This window comes from Myripristis murdjan, chromosome 5, assembly GCF_902150065.1.
Source record: "Myripristis murdjan chromosome 5, fMyrMur1.1, whole genome shotgun sequence".
NCBI classification, from domain to species: domain Eukaryota; kingdom Metazoa; phylum Chordata; class Actinopteri; order Holocentriformes; family Holocentridae; genus Myripristis; species Myripristis murdjan.
In genome coordinates, this window is record NC_043984.1 from 27,865,314 (window position 1) to 27,880,027 (window position 14,714).

General features: G+C 42.7%; 1 protein-coding gene across 1 annotated transcript in view; it reads left to right on the forward strand.

The window, feature by feature from the left end:
• Positions 1 to 2,124: 2,124 nt before the first annotated feature.
• ncoa3 (nuclear receptor coactivator 3) overlaps positions 2,125 to 14,714 on the forward strand; it is a 31,199-nt gene continuing 18,609 nt past the window's right edge. The window contains exon 1 of the mRNA XM_030051359.1: positions 2,125 to 2,217. The gene's annotated coding sequence lies outside the window, so the exon portion shown is untranslated. The remainder of the gene's footprint in view (positions 2,218 to 14,714) is intronic.

Consider the following 14,714-nt stretch of genomic DNA (forward strand, 5'->3'; position numbering starts at 1 on the left):
ATTATTATTATTAATATTTTTATGAGGCCTAATCTTGTGGAATACACACAGTTTTGTTCTCCTTCAAGTAATGAAATACCTGTGTGATTTATTTACAAACTTTTTAGAAGTGAGAATTCATAAGTAATTCTTCACCCTCTCTTTTTTTCCAGTACATTTTCTTATAATTTGTATGTTCTAGTTTAATCTAGATGTGCCGATGTCTTGACTGTTTTTTTGTTGTTGTGTATGTCAGCTGTCTTGGATCTGTGTGATGCTGACAAGAAATGGGGGAAGGGACTGGGCTTGAAGCAAAGAGAGGCATGCTGTTGGTTGTTTGCAGGTAAAGCAATCTGAATACATTAATGATTATGGGGCTATCTCCTGTCCTTTCAAACTGTTATCTCCTGTCCTTTCAAAGTAGAGAGGCTGAGTGGGGACGGGGGATGGGATAAAGTGTCTCACACTCATGGACGGAGGGGGGAGGTCAGTTTTCCATGTTTTGTGGGGGAGGGGGCACAAACAGAGGGCCATGGGCCCCCCTTAGGTGTCCGTGGAATGTAATTGAGGCTCCCTCACTCATGCACACACACACAAACACACAAAACCACACATAACAAAATTTCACAATGATTTACCGTTATTGTGATTTCTGTTTTGAATACACCATAAATGCTCTTGAAAACCCTGAAACGCTAGGAAAGGGATCGACATACAGCTGTATTGATCTGTGCTTTGTCATGTGTGCTTCAAGTGACCTGTAAGTCTTGATTTTAGAAAACACAGAAGAATGACTTATTATTCAGACTGTTAATGGAATAAACCATGCCTTGCCAATCCACAGAGGTTTGAACAGGTTCTGTGAATGTGAAACCTTCAAGAAAATGGCATGACGGGGTAATGAACTTCAGTGCCTTTCTCGACAGCCCTCCTTTGAAGACAACCCTTCCCAGAGATTTTAAGTAGGTGAAAAAAAAAAAAAACTTGGAACTATGGAAATGTTACACCTCTGCAGTGCCATTTTTTTCCATTCCCTCCCCTTTTCATTTTTTCCACCTCAAAGGCTCTATGCTGATTGCAGATAGAATTATGTCCAGACAGGAAAGAGCAAGTAAAGAGCTAATTACCTAGTATTTTACACCGCCTACTTTCCCCTCTCACCCTCCCCCTGTCATCCTCCTGTTCTCCCTCCATCTTTGGCCCTCAGCTCGTCCCCAGCAGTTGAAATTCAACACTAGTGTGCCTGAGAGATCACCATGGAGATAGTTTCTTCCATCCTCCATGGCTTCTCTACAGGGGCCATGGGGCCTCCGTGCACTCCAATTCATAGTTCTTCCTATTTGTCACTAGAGGAACTTGGGCCCAAAGACTCAGAAATCTATATGTGAGGGAGTGTAAGACTGCGCATGTTGGCCTATATGCATGTGTGTGTCGATGGCATGCATGCTTTATAGCTGACATAATTGAATGGGACTGAATGGTTGGGTGTTATGCATGTGGTTGGGGCACGTATGTGCAACGATAAGGAGTAAATCATGGTTGGGAATTCATATTCTGTGTCACGCCTGGGCCAGCCTAACACAGACCATACTACACGTCAGACTGTGTTTTGTAAAGTGGAATGGACAATTGGAATTTCATAGTGAAGAAATAAAAGAAAAACTTGCAGACCATTAGCATGCTGCATTAAAAACTGCAGCAAGAAACAATGTCATGCAAGACATATGTACATTAAATTGCATTCCATATAAGTTATATTGTAATAAATTACAGTCCAAAAGCTTTCCTGTCTCCTGGTGAAAATAATAAAGGCCCTGCCAAAAAGGTTTCATGCCTTGCATATGATACTTTCTCTGACGCATTTTGCTGCTATTTTATGCAAGCATTTTCACTATTTGTACTCAAGGACTTAAAGTCATTTGCATAGGCTACTAGAATACTATAAATAAATCCATGCTTTTTTCACATCTCTCCCCTAATAATATCTGTGACTGCTGTTCATAACACCTATGAGTAGTGGTGTACGTGTAGTTCATTTGCGCAGCGCGTCATTCAGTTTCGTGCGGATTGCAGGGGGAAACAACTACATTACCCAGAAGGCCTGTCGCTTCGCTACAAGCTGGCTCCCTGCGCTCTGGGAGTGTTTCCCATTTAAACAAACACTGTCCTGCCGAAGATGGCGGAGAGTTTATAGAGGCGAAAAAGAAACTGCTCTACTCAATGAAAGCGTCGAAGCCGGTGAGTTTTCTGAAATTGGATTATGATTCGTTTTATAGCCAAGTTTTGAACACTGGCGTTAGTATTTGATTTAACGAGCAAACGTCTCACAGCGGCAAGTTGGTGTTGCTCCGTTGCCGAGCAGGCTGTGGTTTCTACCGTGATACAACGATTCACCCAACCAGTGCCTATTTGTTATGGAATGTTTTGTTACAAAATTATTGCCTTGTTATCAATAAACAAGGTGGTTATTTCGGTGACTTCTGTTTTGATAGTGCCCCTTTGTTATCGGCCACGGTGTTGATGCTTTGTGTTGACTGTATTCGCCACAAAGTTTACGAGATAAATAGCTAGGCTTTATGATTTGTTTGTCTGCTATGAGCGAATACGCGCACCGCTAACGAGCGGACTCGTCTGTATGCAAATAATTACATTGTAACTTTTGTTGCCACTCGGTTGTGTTCGTTTTCTCCAAGTATCGTCGCTGCTTTGGCCACATTTCCTACACATATTTCTGAGCAGTCAGCCAGACTTGTCTTACAGCGTCGCCAAAAACCAGGACTGCAAGAACTGTCGATGTGTTCAGGGCTTCACGGTAGCTGCTGTGTCGGTCAAGTTTCCTGTGTTGAACTGATTTTATTACTCGTATGCACAATTGCCAGTGATGCAGTGGACATGAAAACATTTAAAATCGGTTTACTGAGATTTTATTTCAGATTGGAGTTTTCTCACTCTTTACCCTGACACATAACACATCATAGTATAGTAAATAGTATCAAACTAATACAAATTGTACACAAATATGGTGCTGCAAGAAAATGGGTCGCAAATGTTTGTTTTTCGTGTGCATTGGTGGTCCCTCACTCAATAATGATTATTGTCGACTGCAGGTCATAGTTAACCCACCTCAGTACATCACTGACTGATCGCCACTGCTGACAACCAAACTTGAACTGACTAGCTGAGCATGGCCCTGGAGAATCCACATCTGTTATTTATTTGCTTGGCTGTAGTAAGCTTATACTGTAGTATCTGTGATTGTAATAGTGGGTATAATGGCCTATCACTATGATAGATGTTCATGTTTTGACTGCTGATAAATCTTATTTAGGTGTGTGTGTGCAAAAGACTGACAGGCAGCAGAGATGAATGTGTTGAAGTGCATGTTAGAATGAACTCTGAGGGTGTTCAGCAGCAATGCAGGCAGGCGGGGGGGGGGTTCAGGTACAATCCACTCTTGCTTTCTCCTGGCCAGACACAATGCGTATGCTGAGCACTCACTTTCTGAGGCAGTAAAGGAAACATTCTTTGAGAGCTTGCTCATGTAAAGGCAGACAATGAAGAGGTAGGTTAGTCATTGCAGGGAAACGGTTGAGATCTAGGTGTGCTGTTTCTCTGTTTGCCTGGAGCTATCATTGCCGATACTTGCAGGCATTTACAGCTCAGTACTTATTTCCACGTGACAGTCTTTGAAATGATGTAGGTATTATCTAGCCCTGTCCTATTTCTCGATGGTTGAGCCTGGCAGGTTGTTGACGATTTCAGATGAATCTGGCATTATTGTTAGTTGAAGTTCATGAAGGCATGTCATGCAGCTGCCTGATATCGCAGTAATGTGGGCATTTGCCTGTTGTGCGGTCGAGAACAAATGAGTGAGACTGATTCCATTGGCAGCCCTCATTGCTCAGATGAACTAATTTTTCTTTATTTTGAGTCTGATGGAATGCCATTACTCAAGCCTGTGTATGTGGTATTTTTGTAAGTGGTCAAATGACGACTGTGGGAACCTGCCCAATGAACTGCTTCTGCTCATATTATTGGCAAATGGAGCCCCCTGTCCCCCATTCTCTGTCCCTTTATCTCCCCCTCTTTTTCTCCCTCACACAGGGTGTCAGGCTGAGTTAACAATGAATCAATCTTTGGGGGGATTCTTTGACTGCAGATGGGGTGAAGAAGTGACTTGGATGCATTGCTTTCGCTCTTTGTCTGCTGGCCCCTATGCTCTCAATAATTCATTAACTTATCACTTTTTCTCATGGGACTGGGAGAAGTCTCTCTTCGGTAGCAGATTCTGGGGTCAGATCAGATGACCTGATTGATAGGTGCTGTGCATCGATTTAAAGGATAATTCTGCTTATTTTCAACCTGTGCCTTGTTTTCCTTGTTTTTGCCATACTGTTGATTAATTGTCAGATTGTTGAAATGCTCACTGCAGGGCTTTTCGTATCATCGCGTCACTGCTGTCCAGTACACACTCAAAGGCCAAAGCAAGCCTCAGCAGTTGAACTCAAAAACTGGCATAAAACATGGCAATATAAAATGCATCGTCTTACTGAATTTTACATGATTGTTGGAATTTATTTACTGGCGAATGTGCCTACAAGCATATAAGATTTTGACTATAGAGAGCTTCAAAATGTATGTTTGCACACATTTTAAATCTTAAAAACATAGGCAAGATAAAGAAATTTCAAAAGGTGTTTCAAGTGTTTCATTTTGCTAAATGACTTCCTTTCTTAAGTGGCTCAGATAAATTAGGCGCTGCTCTATGGTTGTAGCTCCTAAGCACTGGCTGGTATCACTGAGCAGAGGGGGAAGAAAAATAAGTGGAGAGCTCACCACTTTTGTGTGGCAGAGGCACTTTTTGATAACTGTCTCCACTCTGTCTTTGTCAAGCTGCATTTTTGCCCCATTGATGTCTGAATAGATGGCATTCTTTCAGTGTGTCGTCAGAGTCTGTGTGTGTGTGTGTGTGTGTGTGTGTGTGTAGAGAGAGAGAGAGAGATAAGTTTAGTTTCGAGAAAGCTGCCAATCGGTCATGTGGTATGAGCGTTCAATCTAAGATTAATAGTTGTGTAGAGGAGCAGTAGCTCCTGGAGGACTCTTGATGACACGCAGAGCTGAAAGGAAAACCCGATTGTTTCCCTAATTGAAATGTGACTCCTTGGTCTGAGTACCTTTCTGTTAGGCAACACGACAGGGGGTGCAGGGCTCGTTGAAGTAGAGGAAAACACTAGAATAGTTAGCTCAGACTGTTCTGTGCAGTGTTAAAATTAATTACCAGCTTTAGGCTGTTTGAACAAACTTGTTAATAAACTAATGACTAACTTTAACCAAATACCCTTGTGGGAGGGATGCATACATTTTTAAAAAAAAAAAAAAGTTTCAGCATGAATTATTTTAGACACACTTAATGATTATGAAGTTAAATACACGTTATGTTAAGAGTCCATCTCAACCTATTTCCAGCTCAAGTTGCCCTATTAGACATTTATTCAGACATTTATTTTGACCCCTGTAACTTTTTTTTTGTCACCTGTATTTTGTTGGTGCTCTTAATAAGCATCAGGTTTGAGAATAAGTTTCACATAGTCATTTCAAACCGTGTGAAACTACTCCTTTGAATATCAAGGTCATTCATGCAGTGACAGTACACTTTATCTGTGCTTGTTAAAGTGCACATTCCATACACCAGAGTGTGTTTGGTTGTTCACAACAGGTAGGTTTACTTTTTCTATCCACCCCTGAACATCTAAATATAGAGAACTCTGCTCAACAAGACAGTTATGTTTCCACTACTGAAATATTTAGAGCTACGTTACCAAACAAGTGAGGCTGCTGACCAAATCTGGCAATGCAGGTGAAACACCAGTCCTCCCATTCTTTTGAATGGGTGTAGTGCCTCCAGCAGAAAAAAAAAATCAGCAGCTGTCTGGCAAGAAGTTGAATCAGAGTTAACTTTTGCCAGAACTCAACCCGACGTCACACTGAAGTGGCCACTCACGTAAGCCGGCGATCAGATCTTAGGTGCCTACAGAAAGAAGAACCTTGTGTACTTTGTAATATTGTAGCATGAGGGAGTACAAAGACATTATTTCAAAAAAGACGAGAGAGGAAGAGAAAGTGCAAGTGAGCTGAGAGTGTTAGCAAGAGAGAGAGTAGCAGTGGTCGAGCAAGGAAGAGAGTGAAAGAAGAGAGGGAGCGGCGGTAGCGGGAACAAAGCAGTGAATTATTATTTTCTGATTATTTTCTTTCATGGCGGCTATGTTCTAAAGCACAAATAAACAATCCCACAGCTCTGCACAAGCATGCAGGAAGGTGCCGCATTGTTGGATTTGGTCTGAATGCAGCTTGAGAGTGAGAGTCTTGAGATGCGAGCTGCAGAAACCAGATTATTATAAACTGTTAAAGGAAGACAGCCAGCCTGCCACCTCACCGGGTCCCAAGTCAACCGGTGCAGTTTGCACTCTTGGCTCTGTTTGAAGTCACATCTCATTCATTCCCTCGCTCCCCTCTTCTTCAACTCTGAGGTAATACCCAAATGCTAGGCTAGCTGAGCCATATGTGAGCCATGCACACTTCTAAAAGCCAAACGGGCAGCCTGAAGCAATCATTGCACCCAATTCCAGTTTATAACCAGCAAGGCTTTGGAACAGTTCACTCTCTGTAGTTGCTGTTGATTGGACGAAAGGAAGAGTTTATTAGGGAAGGGGGTGCCAAGAGCTTTGTCCCCCCTCCTTTCCCTGCCCTTCCTCTTTAACTTCAACTCCCCCTTTAACTTTCTCTCCCTCAGCTGAAGAATGCTCGTAAAACGGGTTCACCTGAACAAGCCAATGGGAGGGTAGCTCCCTGTCTTAGTTTGTTACCATTGTAAAATGTTAGCAAGACCTTGTTTGTGTTTTGTTTAGGGCCCCCTTTTATAAAGTTTTGGGGGAGAGACAGCAAGGGTGAAAAAAAGTTTGGTTTGTGAGATAAATGCTACCAGATGCTCTCTCTGGCAGCCTCGAGACAGAGAGAAGCTGGCGAAGAGGGCAAGAGAAAGAGAGCATGTCACTTCTGGATCAACCTCCACAATACTACATGGACACCTTACTTTCATTCTATCATCTCGTGCTTCCTCCTCTTTACCCAACCTTTTCCTGCCCTTTGTTTACTCTGCCTTCATCCCCTCCAGCCTGGAGCAAAGCCAAGTCTTAAATGACACTGAATTCCACTCCAAAACAAAAGGTCCATGCTACTCTGAGTTGACCAACAAGTAGACTCAAGATTTATTACAGCATGTCAGCACTGGCAAGGCATGCTTCAGATAATTTATTCTTTTTTTTTCTCCTCTCAAACACTCTTGTATCTTAATTGGGGTGTTTTTTCCCCCTCTGGATGAAATGGAAAATGTTACTTTCACCATTACTGCCGTTCAGTGTGCCCAGTGACGTCACCCCTGTTTATGTGGCTTGTCGTTAAGGCAACACTCGAATCAAAGGGTAGCTGCTCTGAAGCTCACTGTTGTCCCCATAATAACTGAGGTGGCACTTGCCTCCGGTTACTGCCATTTCATTCCAAACTGGATGATGATGCTAGAGTTTAATTACCAAACAACACAGAAAATAATGAGAACTTGGCCGCAAGTCCGGCCCAATATGTTTCAAGGATGGTGCTACTACTGTTTGCAAGTGACTGCCACTTTTCCACTTGGCTTGTTTCTCAGGGTGCTCATATTATGGTCATCAGAATCAGCTTCATTGGCCAAATGTTCTTACACATACAACGAATTTGACTCTGGTTGACAGTACAGTTTACAGTCATCTGATTACTGTTGTCATAGTGGAACAAATTATTCTGGAGGGCTGCAGGCAAAACAGCTAAGTTTTCGATGTGTCCGCCTCGTAATCAGATGAAAGCTAAACATTGTTAAGAATAATCCTAATTTTAAAGGACTCGTGAAAGTTTTGTCATGGAGGCCGAAAAACAATTGCTCAAATAGGCCTGAGTGTGTATGCAGTCCACTCATATGTGGTGTGATAAGTCTCTAATAAAGTCGGCAGCCATGAATACCATATATGAATATTTCCTCAGTTTCCCAAACATTTACGATAAAGATATTTTCTACTGCTCTGGCTACCTCTTGTGCCCAAATTCATGCGTGTTTGAGTTTAATTTGCAGGGGCTGTTTTCTAGTGGAGATGCACATTCTGTTGTGTGCATGTCTCTGCATGGAAAACATTTTCTGAGTTCAACAGAGAGGAATGGTAACAGAGAGGAATGGTGCATTCACATATTATTGTCGAAATCGGAAATAGGAATTTCCTGCTCAGTAGATAGCCAGACTAACAGCCATAACTTTATTTTTCTAACGCAAGAAGAAGCCAAATCAACAACATCCTTTTCACAACATCCATCAACCATGGCAAAAAAATTGGTGAAGCTATGAATGTCTTTTTCAGCAGAGGGACGTACAGTTGCTGAAACAAAATGAAAATGGTAAAATGGAGTCAAGACGAGTCCTCTCAGGTCCATCAGTCATGATCTACTAGACTGCTTTAAAGGATAATTTCCTTTTATGTTGGTTAAATTACGGACCGTGGTTGTATGAACCAGAGTACAGCAGGAACTGCACCTGATGAGCCTTGCCAAAGCAAAGACAAAGTGACGGAGGAAAACAGAGGAGACACAACCTGTAGCACCAAGGCTACTGGACTAAAGACAGAATATCCTGAATCCAAAAAGGCCTTTATGGGTTACTTCACAGATAGTTCAATTGCTCTCAATTAGAGCACGATTTTCAGCAGTAAGTTTCTCAGTGTTAAAGGACTCTGCGTGGAAAATGTGTTTACCGAAAGACACAATGATAGAGGAGTCAGAAATGCGGCCAATTTTCAGAAATAGCAATATTGTCGAGGTCACCTGTTGGCTCAGTGAGTTAACAAGTAACATGTAGTCAAAACATTGTCAATTCATGAGGTCTGTCTCACGAATTGACACACTTAGCCTCAACGGTTCTGTCTCAGTCACACACCAACAATATGTGGGCACGGTTGTTTTTCGGTGTCCAAAATAAAGTTACATGATTTTATTTTCCCAAATATTACTGGTCTTTGCACAAAATAAATGATCATCATATTTTTTAAGAATAAGTGGAGCTTTTTGGAACATTTGTTTCCCTCAACATGTTGAATATTCAGACTGTAAATAAGGAGAGGGTTCAGTCTCTGTTGTTTGAACTTCTCTGCTAAGGCCTTTACTTGCAGCAGCATGTGGGAATACTAAGTCAGTCGGAAAGCTGGCACATCAGCCTTCAGCCTCTCTATGGATGAAAACTATAAAAAAGGCAGCTTGTAGTTGAGTGCCTAGACCAGCGTCTGCCATCCTTTGCCTGCTGCTTTACAGTGGGACTTGATTAGCTGTGCAGGCTTAATCACGCAGCAGATGGAACAGAGTGCAGGGCCACCAAGACAAAAACAAACCCACAGTTGGATTATAGCTCAGAGTGTGTGCGCATGTGTGTCTGTGTCCAGTCAGACGAGTGACTCTGATTCCTAAACTGACTCCTGAGTGTTGTGCTGCCTGCCCAGCGGAGCACCTCCCTCCCTTCCCACATTCGCTTTCTCCCTCCGTCTTTCAACACTTGGTCCTTGTGACCCCTGTATCCAGCCTGTCCTCATAAGTCATTTAAACACACTTTTAATAGTGTTAACCTGGATCTGGGCAGCATGTGGTAGGCAGGAGACATGGCTGGCTCTGCACAGCAGTGCGGATGGAGAGAACAGAAGAAAATAAGAAAATGCTAGTCGAGGAGTGGGAGAGCTGGAGGAGGTTTAAGATGTATGTTAGGATTTCTTTTTTATATAATCCATAATTTTCTATGTGTCTTTGTGCTTGGTCTTTGGCTGAAACCAAACAAACCGAAAATGGATTCTACAATTTTTTACTTTTTACTGCAGCGTCTCCTCTGTATTCATTTAGCAGTGGGGCGCCACCACAGCAAAGAAATTAAGAGAAAATGTTAAATCAAAATGAATATTATAATTGCATCTTACTATTGTCCAGGGTTTTTAGAAGTGATGCCTATATTATGACTAAAAGCGTTTTTAACATTAGGACCTCAACTTGAATCATATGTTTGGCCCAGACAGCGACAGATTTGGAACAAATGTAGACTTGTCGCTCAAAAGCGCCACAGCTGCACAAAGACACAGATGAAACACTGTTGTATAATGATCCTCGTGTTTTTATGAGATTTTAGGGAAATTTTATGCCTTCTTTTCGGCTTTTATCCGTCAAGGTCACTGGTTTGGTGGTCGTTGACCTGGGCAAAAAAAGACAGTAGGTATTGATGTAGCGGCTGATATTGCAGCTATCTATTTTAAAAACTCTCATCCTACTTGAGCAGCCCGTTGCTCCCCTTGACTCATTTCTGGAGTCTTTTTCACCTAGGCTCTGTCAACAAATGAAACTGGCCGGTTGAAAGAAAGGAAAAGGAGTAGTGGGGAAAAATAGTAGATGGGAGGGGGCTGCAGTTGTGAAACTGGCATCAGACCCTCTTTTGAGTGGAATTCTTTGCAGGGGTCAGAGTTCAGGTGCTGCAGTGTGGCGCTGTGATTGGCTGAGGAAAGGTGAAATGAAAACCACAGTAAACTTTTGACCCCGGCGCAGGAGCTCTGCAGGAACGCCCAGCCCCAGCTCTGGCGTGGTGGAACAGAGCCCGCTCTCTTCCTGTGTTTACTCCACCAATCCAGCAGGGACGGAGGGAGAGGGGGAGGGGGCACAGAGAGGGAGGAGAGAAAGACACAAGAGCGAGAAGGAGGGAGGGAAAAGAGGGGAAAATCATCAGAGCTGCGCTGCGGTCTGAAAATGAATGTCGGCTTTTTAACCGAGTGGCACAGTTAAATCGCACACAAACGTATATAGTGCCTCTTCTGGATAGCCAAGTTGAAGCTAAGCACTTTTTTGCATTGAGACGAGGTCATTTACTAAATATCTCTAAAAGTAATTACAGTGGTTGACATCCCCTCACACCAAATTATCTTAGGCTAGATGAGATTTGTTTTTCCACAACCTCTGCATCAGTAGCAAATAAATATGTGTGTGTATGTGTGTTATCTGACTGGACAGCATGGAGGCCGAGCAGGCCTGGCACTCTGGCTTGCCAGATAAAAGGCTGTTTAGCCATTGATTAATGAACTCATTTCCATAATATTAGCTTTGTGTGATCACAGCCGCACACATTTGTTTGGTCACTGCCGTGGTCTTCTCTGGACGATGCTGTGTGTTCGCTCTTATTACAGTCCTACATAAACCAATGTGTCAGGCTTATAGAAAAGGAAGGCAATGCAAGGTGGAAATTACAGTGGCGCTATGCGGTGTGTGTGTGTGTAGTTGGTTGGTGAATGTGTATGTGTGTGCCCGCGTGGGTCTTGTCCTGTTCCTCTGCTCTTTGTCTCTATTAATGATGGATAGTGGTACGAGATGCATTTGGGGGACACACACCCACACAGTGGAATCTGTCATCTCTTTGTCTCCACCTTCATTTATTTTCCCTGTTTTTTCTACATGCTGCAGTTTGTGTGAGAAAAATGGGAAGATGCACACAGCCTTTCTGAGCCCTGTGTGTGTTGTGTGGATAGGGTAAGGGTGGGGGATGTTTTTTTTTTTTTTTTTCGGAGGGGGGGCGGCGATGCTCTGAAAGCAGTTTCCCTCTGCTTTGAACTACCTTCTCTCCCTCACCACCTTCATCCATATGTAGGCTATATGTGTGTGTAAAGAAAAAAAACTACCTGGGGAAAACAGCAGTGTGTATATAGGGGATGTGTTTTATGAGATTTGTGAATTTTAAAAAGAAATTTCTCTGATAATTCACCTCAGTTCTGTTTTTACTGTCAGTCTAACTCATGTATACAGCCTACAATGGAGATTGCTGTGTAAATACTGAATAGTTGTTTTTTAATTTTGATTTATTTAAAAAATCAGCACATGCTTACATTTCTTTTGCAAACTTACACGTTTTATCAACCTTGTCTTTGGTATTTTCACAGTGGTGACATTATTTTTTGCAGCGTTCAGTCTTAGGCCTAGCACTGGACCAGCCAACAGTGAACCTTCAAGTTGGATCCCTGCAAGATCTCGGCCTCAGTTTCTGAAATGCATTTCTGTGATGTTTCACTAAGACCAGCGAGCCCCTGTGAGAGTATGTTTTTCTAGTCTACCATCTCCTCCTCTCTGCTCTGTTCTCTCACACCGTGTCACCACTGTGCTTCATTCTAGTGTGAGCCCTCCTCTGTTTCAGATTATTCACAAGTGTAAACTTTTTCATTTTTTTTCCACCGAGGCTTAGGCATTTCACGTGAAAATCAGATCTTCTGACTGTCTGTTTTGGACCGCTGAAAGAAAATAAATGTGGCAAGACGGAAATAAAGCATATTTGTCTATCTACCAAATTTAATTAATTTTTTTTTTAATTTAGTCTGCCCACAGCAGAGCAATCTCTATGCTCTGATACAACTATAGCAGGTTTTGCGCAGAACAATTAAGATCACATTAGAGCATATGAGGGACGAGTGCCCGATTCATGAAACTACACATGGTACAATGCAGAGAAATGAACAGGCTACACCACCATTTCCCAGACATTATGCAGGAAAAACTTGAAAACCGGAAAACTTGTGTGTGTGTGTGTGTGTGTGTGTGTGTGTGTTCAGTCTCCTTGTGCGTCTTGAGTCGAGGCCTTTCTGGAATTTCTGCGCTGCCCGTGCTCTTCCGTGTGGGTCATGGAGTCTTTCTGAAACATTTTACAGTTACACTTTTTAGAAATCCACACATGTACACACATGCTTGGCATATGTCCTCCTCCCCGCTTCCTGAGTCCCATTGTGTGTCGGCACTCTCCATCTTGCCATCATCCCTCCCAGCTCCAGTCCGGCCCCACTGGCCTGCATTTGGTTAAAATCATGTGTAAGAAAAAAAAAAAAAAAAAAAAAAAAAGCCATTAGGCACAGTGTCCACCAACAATGGCTGCCCTCTCGAACTTGGCTTCAGTATGATACAGGATGTGACAGTGCTTAAATGGAGACAATGTTGAGACTGGTGTTGTGGGCTCCTATTGTACCAAACCCGGCGTATACTTGGAAGAACGCTCAGGAGGAGGTGGGGCCGCTCTTTGAAGAAAAACAGGAAGTCATTCTGTCCCCTTGTTTCCTTTTTGCACTTGATGTCCCAAACTCTATTAGACACCTTTTGTTGCTTTATTGCCCTGTGTGTGTGTGTGTGTGTGTGTGTGTGTTCAACGGTGGGTTAGGAGAGGGATAATGACCCCATATGCCTCTGGTAGCCTATATCTGCCATGATTGAGAGGATAAAACTCAAGTATTTCAGTTTGTCTTTTCCTCCCTATAACCCCAACATTGCCGTCTACCCCCTCTCATTGTTAAAATGAAGACACTCTGGCAAATGTGTGCTGTGTGTGTGTTGTGGTGGGGCTTTAATTGTGTGTGTATGTGTGGCCCAGTATGTGTGATCTTTGTTTTGGGTGGGCGAGTGTTTGTTGTCAGGCCCACTGGTCGTTGTCTCAGGGAGCTCAGATTGCAGGCTTTATTTCAGGCTGAGCTGGAATGTCCTCACTATTCTGGTCCTGACTGACGGAGTGACACTGCTGCAGCTCTGGGCTTCAGCCCAGCCTCTCCTCTGTCTTCCCCTCCCCCTCCCTATTCCTCCTCCTCTTTTTATTCCGCTAGATCTGCCATGACTCCTCCTCCACCTCCCTAGTCCGTGTCCATTCGATTGCCAGTGCTTCTCTTGGTCTGTATTGAATTCAACTTCCTTTAGTTGCTCGTCTTGTACTTATTTTTGGTGCGTGTGCAGTCAGGATCCCACAATTTAGTTAGAAAAGGCAGTTTAACAGTAAACTCCTGTTGGAAGGGAATGAGAGTTATAGGTCCAAAGAGACTAAAATAAAAAAAAAAGAATATTAGATGAAAAATTTAAAATGATTACCTCCCACTGCACTCCCTTGAATCTTATTTTCTTGGTGGTCCTCACACTTGCCTCAGATTTGTCTCAAAGCAGAATTATAAAACCTTGGTTCTGCCGTTGACAGAAAGAGACACCCTTTCCTCTCTGTGTTTAATTATTCAAATGCAGCTTTAGCTCAGTAGCAGCCCAGCGTATGAGGCCTCTGATGTGATCAGTGATCTGTGTGGATGAAGATCTCTCTCTCTCTCTCTCTCTCTCTCTCTCTCTCTCTCTCTCTCTCTCTCTCACTCTCGCTCTCTCATACACACACAAACACACACGCTGAGCTAAGTGAGGGTCGCAGCTATTTGCATGGCATGTTGAAGGCACCACACCTTCATAAATATGTGTGTTTTTGTGCTCATTTTGTATTACTATCATTAAATAATGACACATTTTATTTAAATCATCTTTCATGGAACCCAAGAAAACGTTACAGTTCGAAAGTTTAACACACAATTGGAAACAAGTACAAGAAAGAGTCCTAGCAAATGAAACCACATAGGGGAATTCCAGCGAGGCGCAGATCTTATAAGTTCTCTCTAGGAAAGACGTGGCTTAATATTTGAGTCTTCACTTTGAACAAAACTTGTTTACTGTATTATCACCCATGGTATTCTATTTATGTCTCCGTTTTTTTCAGTAAATCTAAAAGGTATAGATCACAGCAGTTTGTGAAGAAGTTGTGCTACGGAAGTGGTAAAGAACACAGTTTAGATGGACCAGAAAGCTGTAGC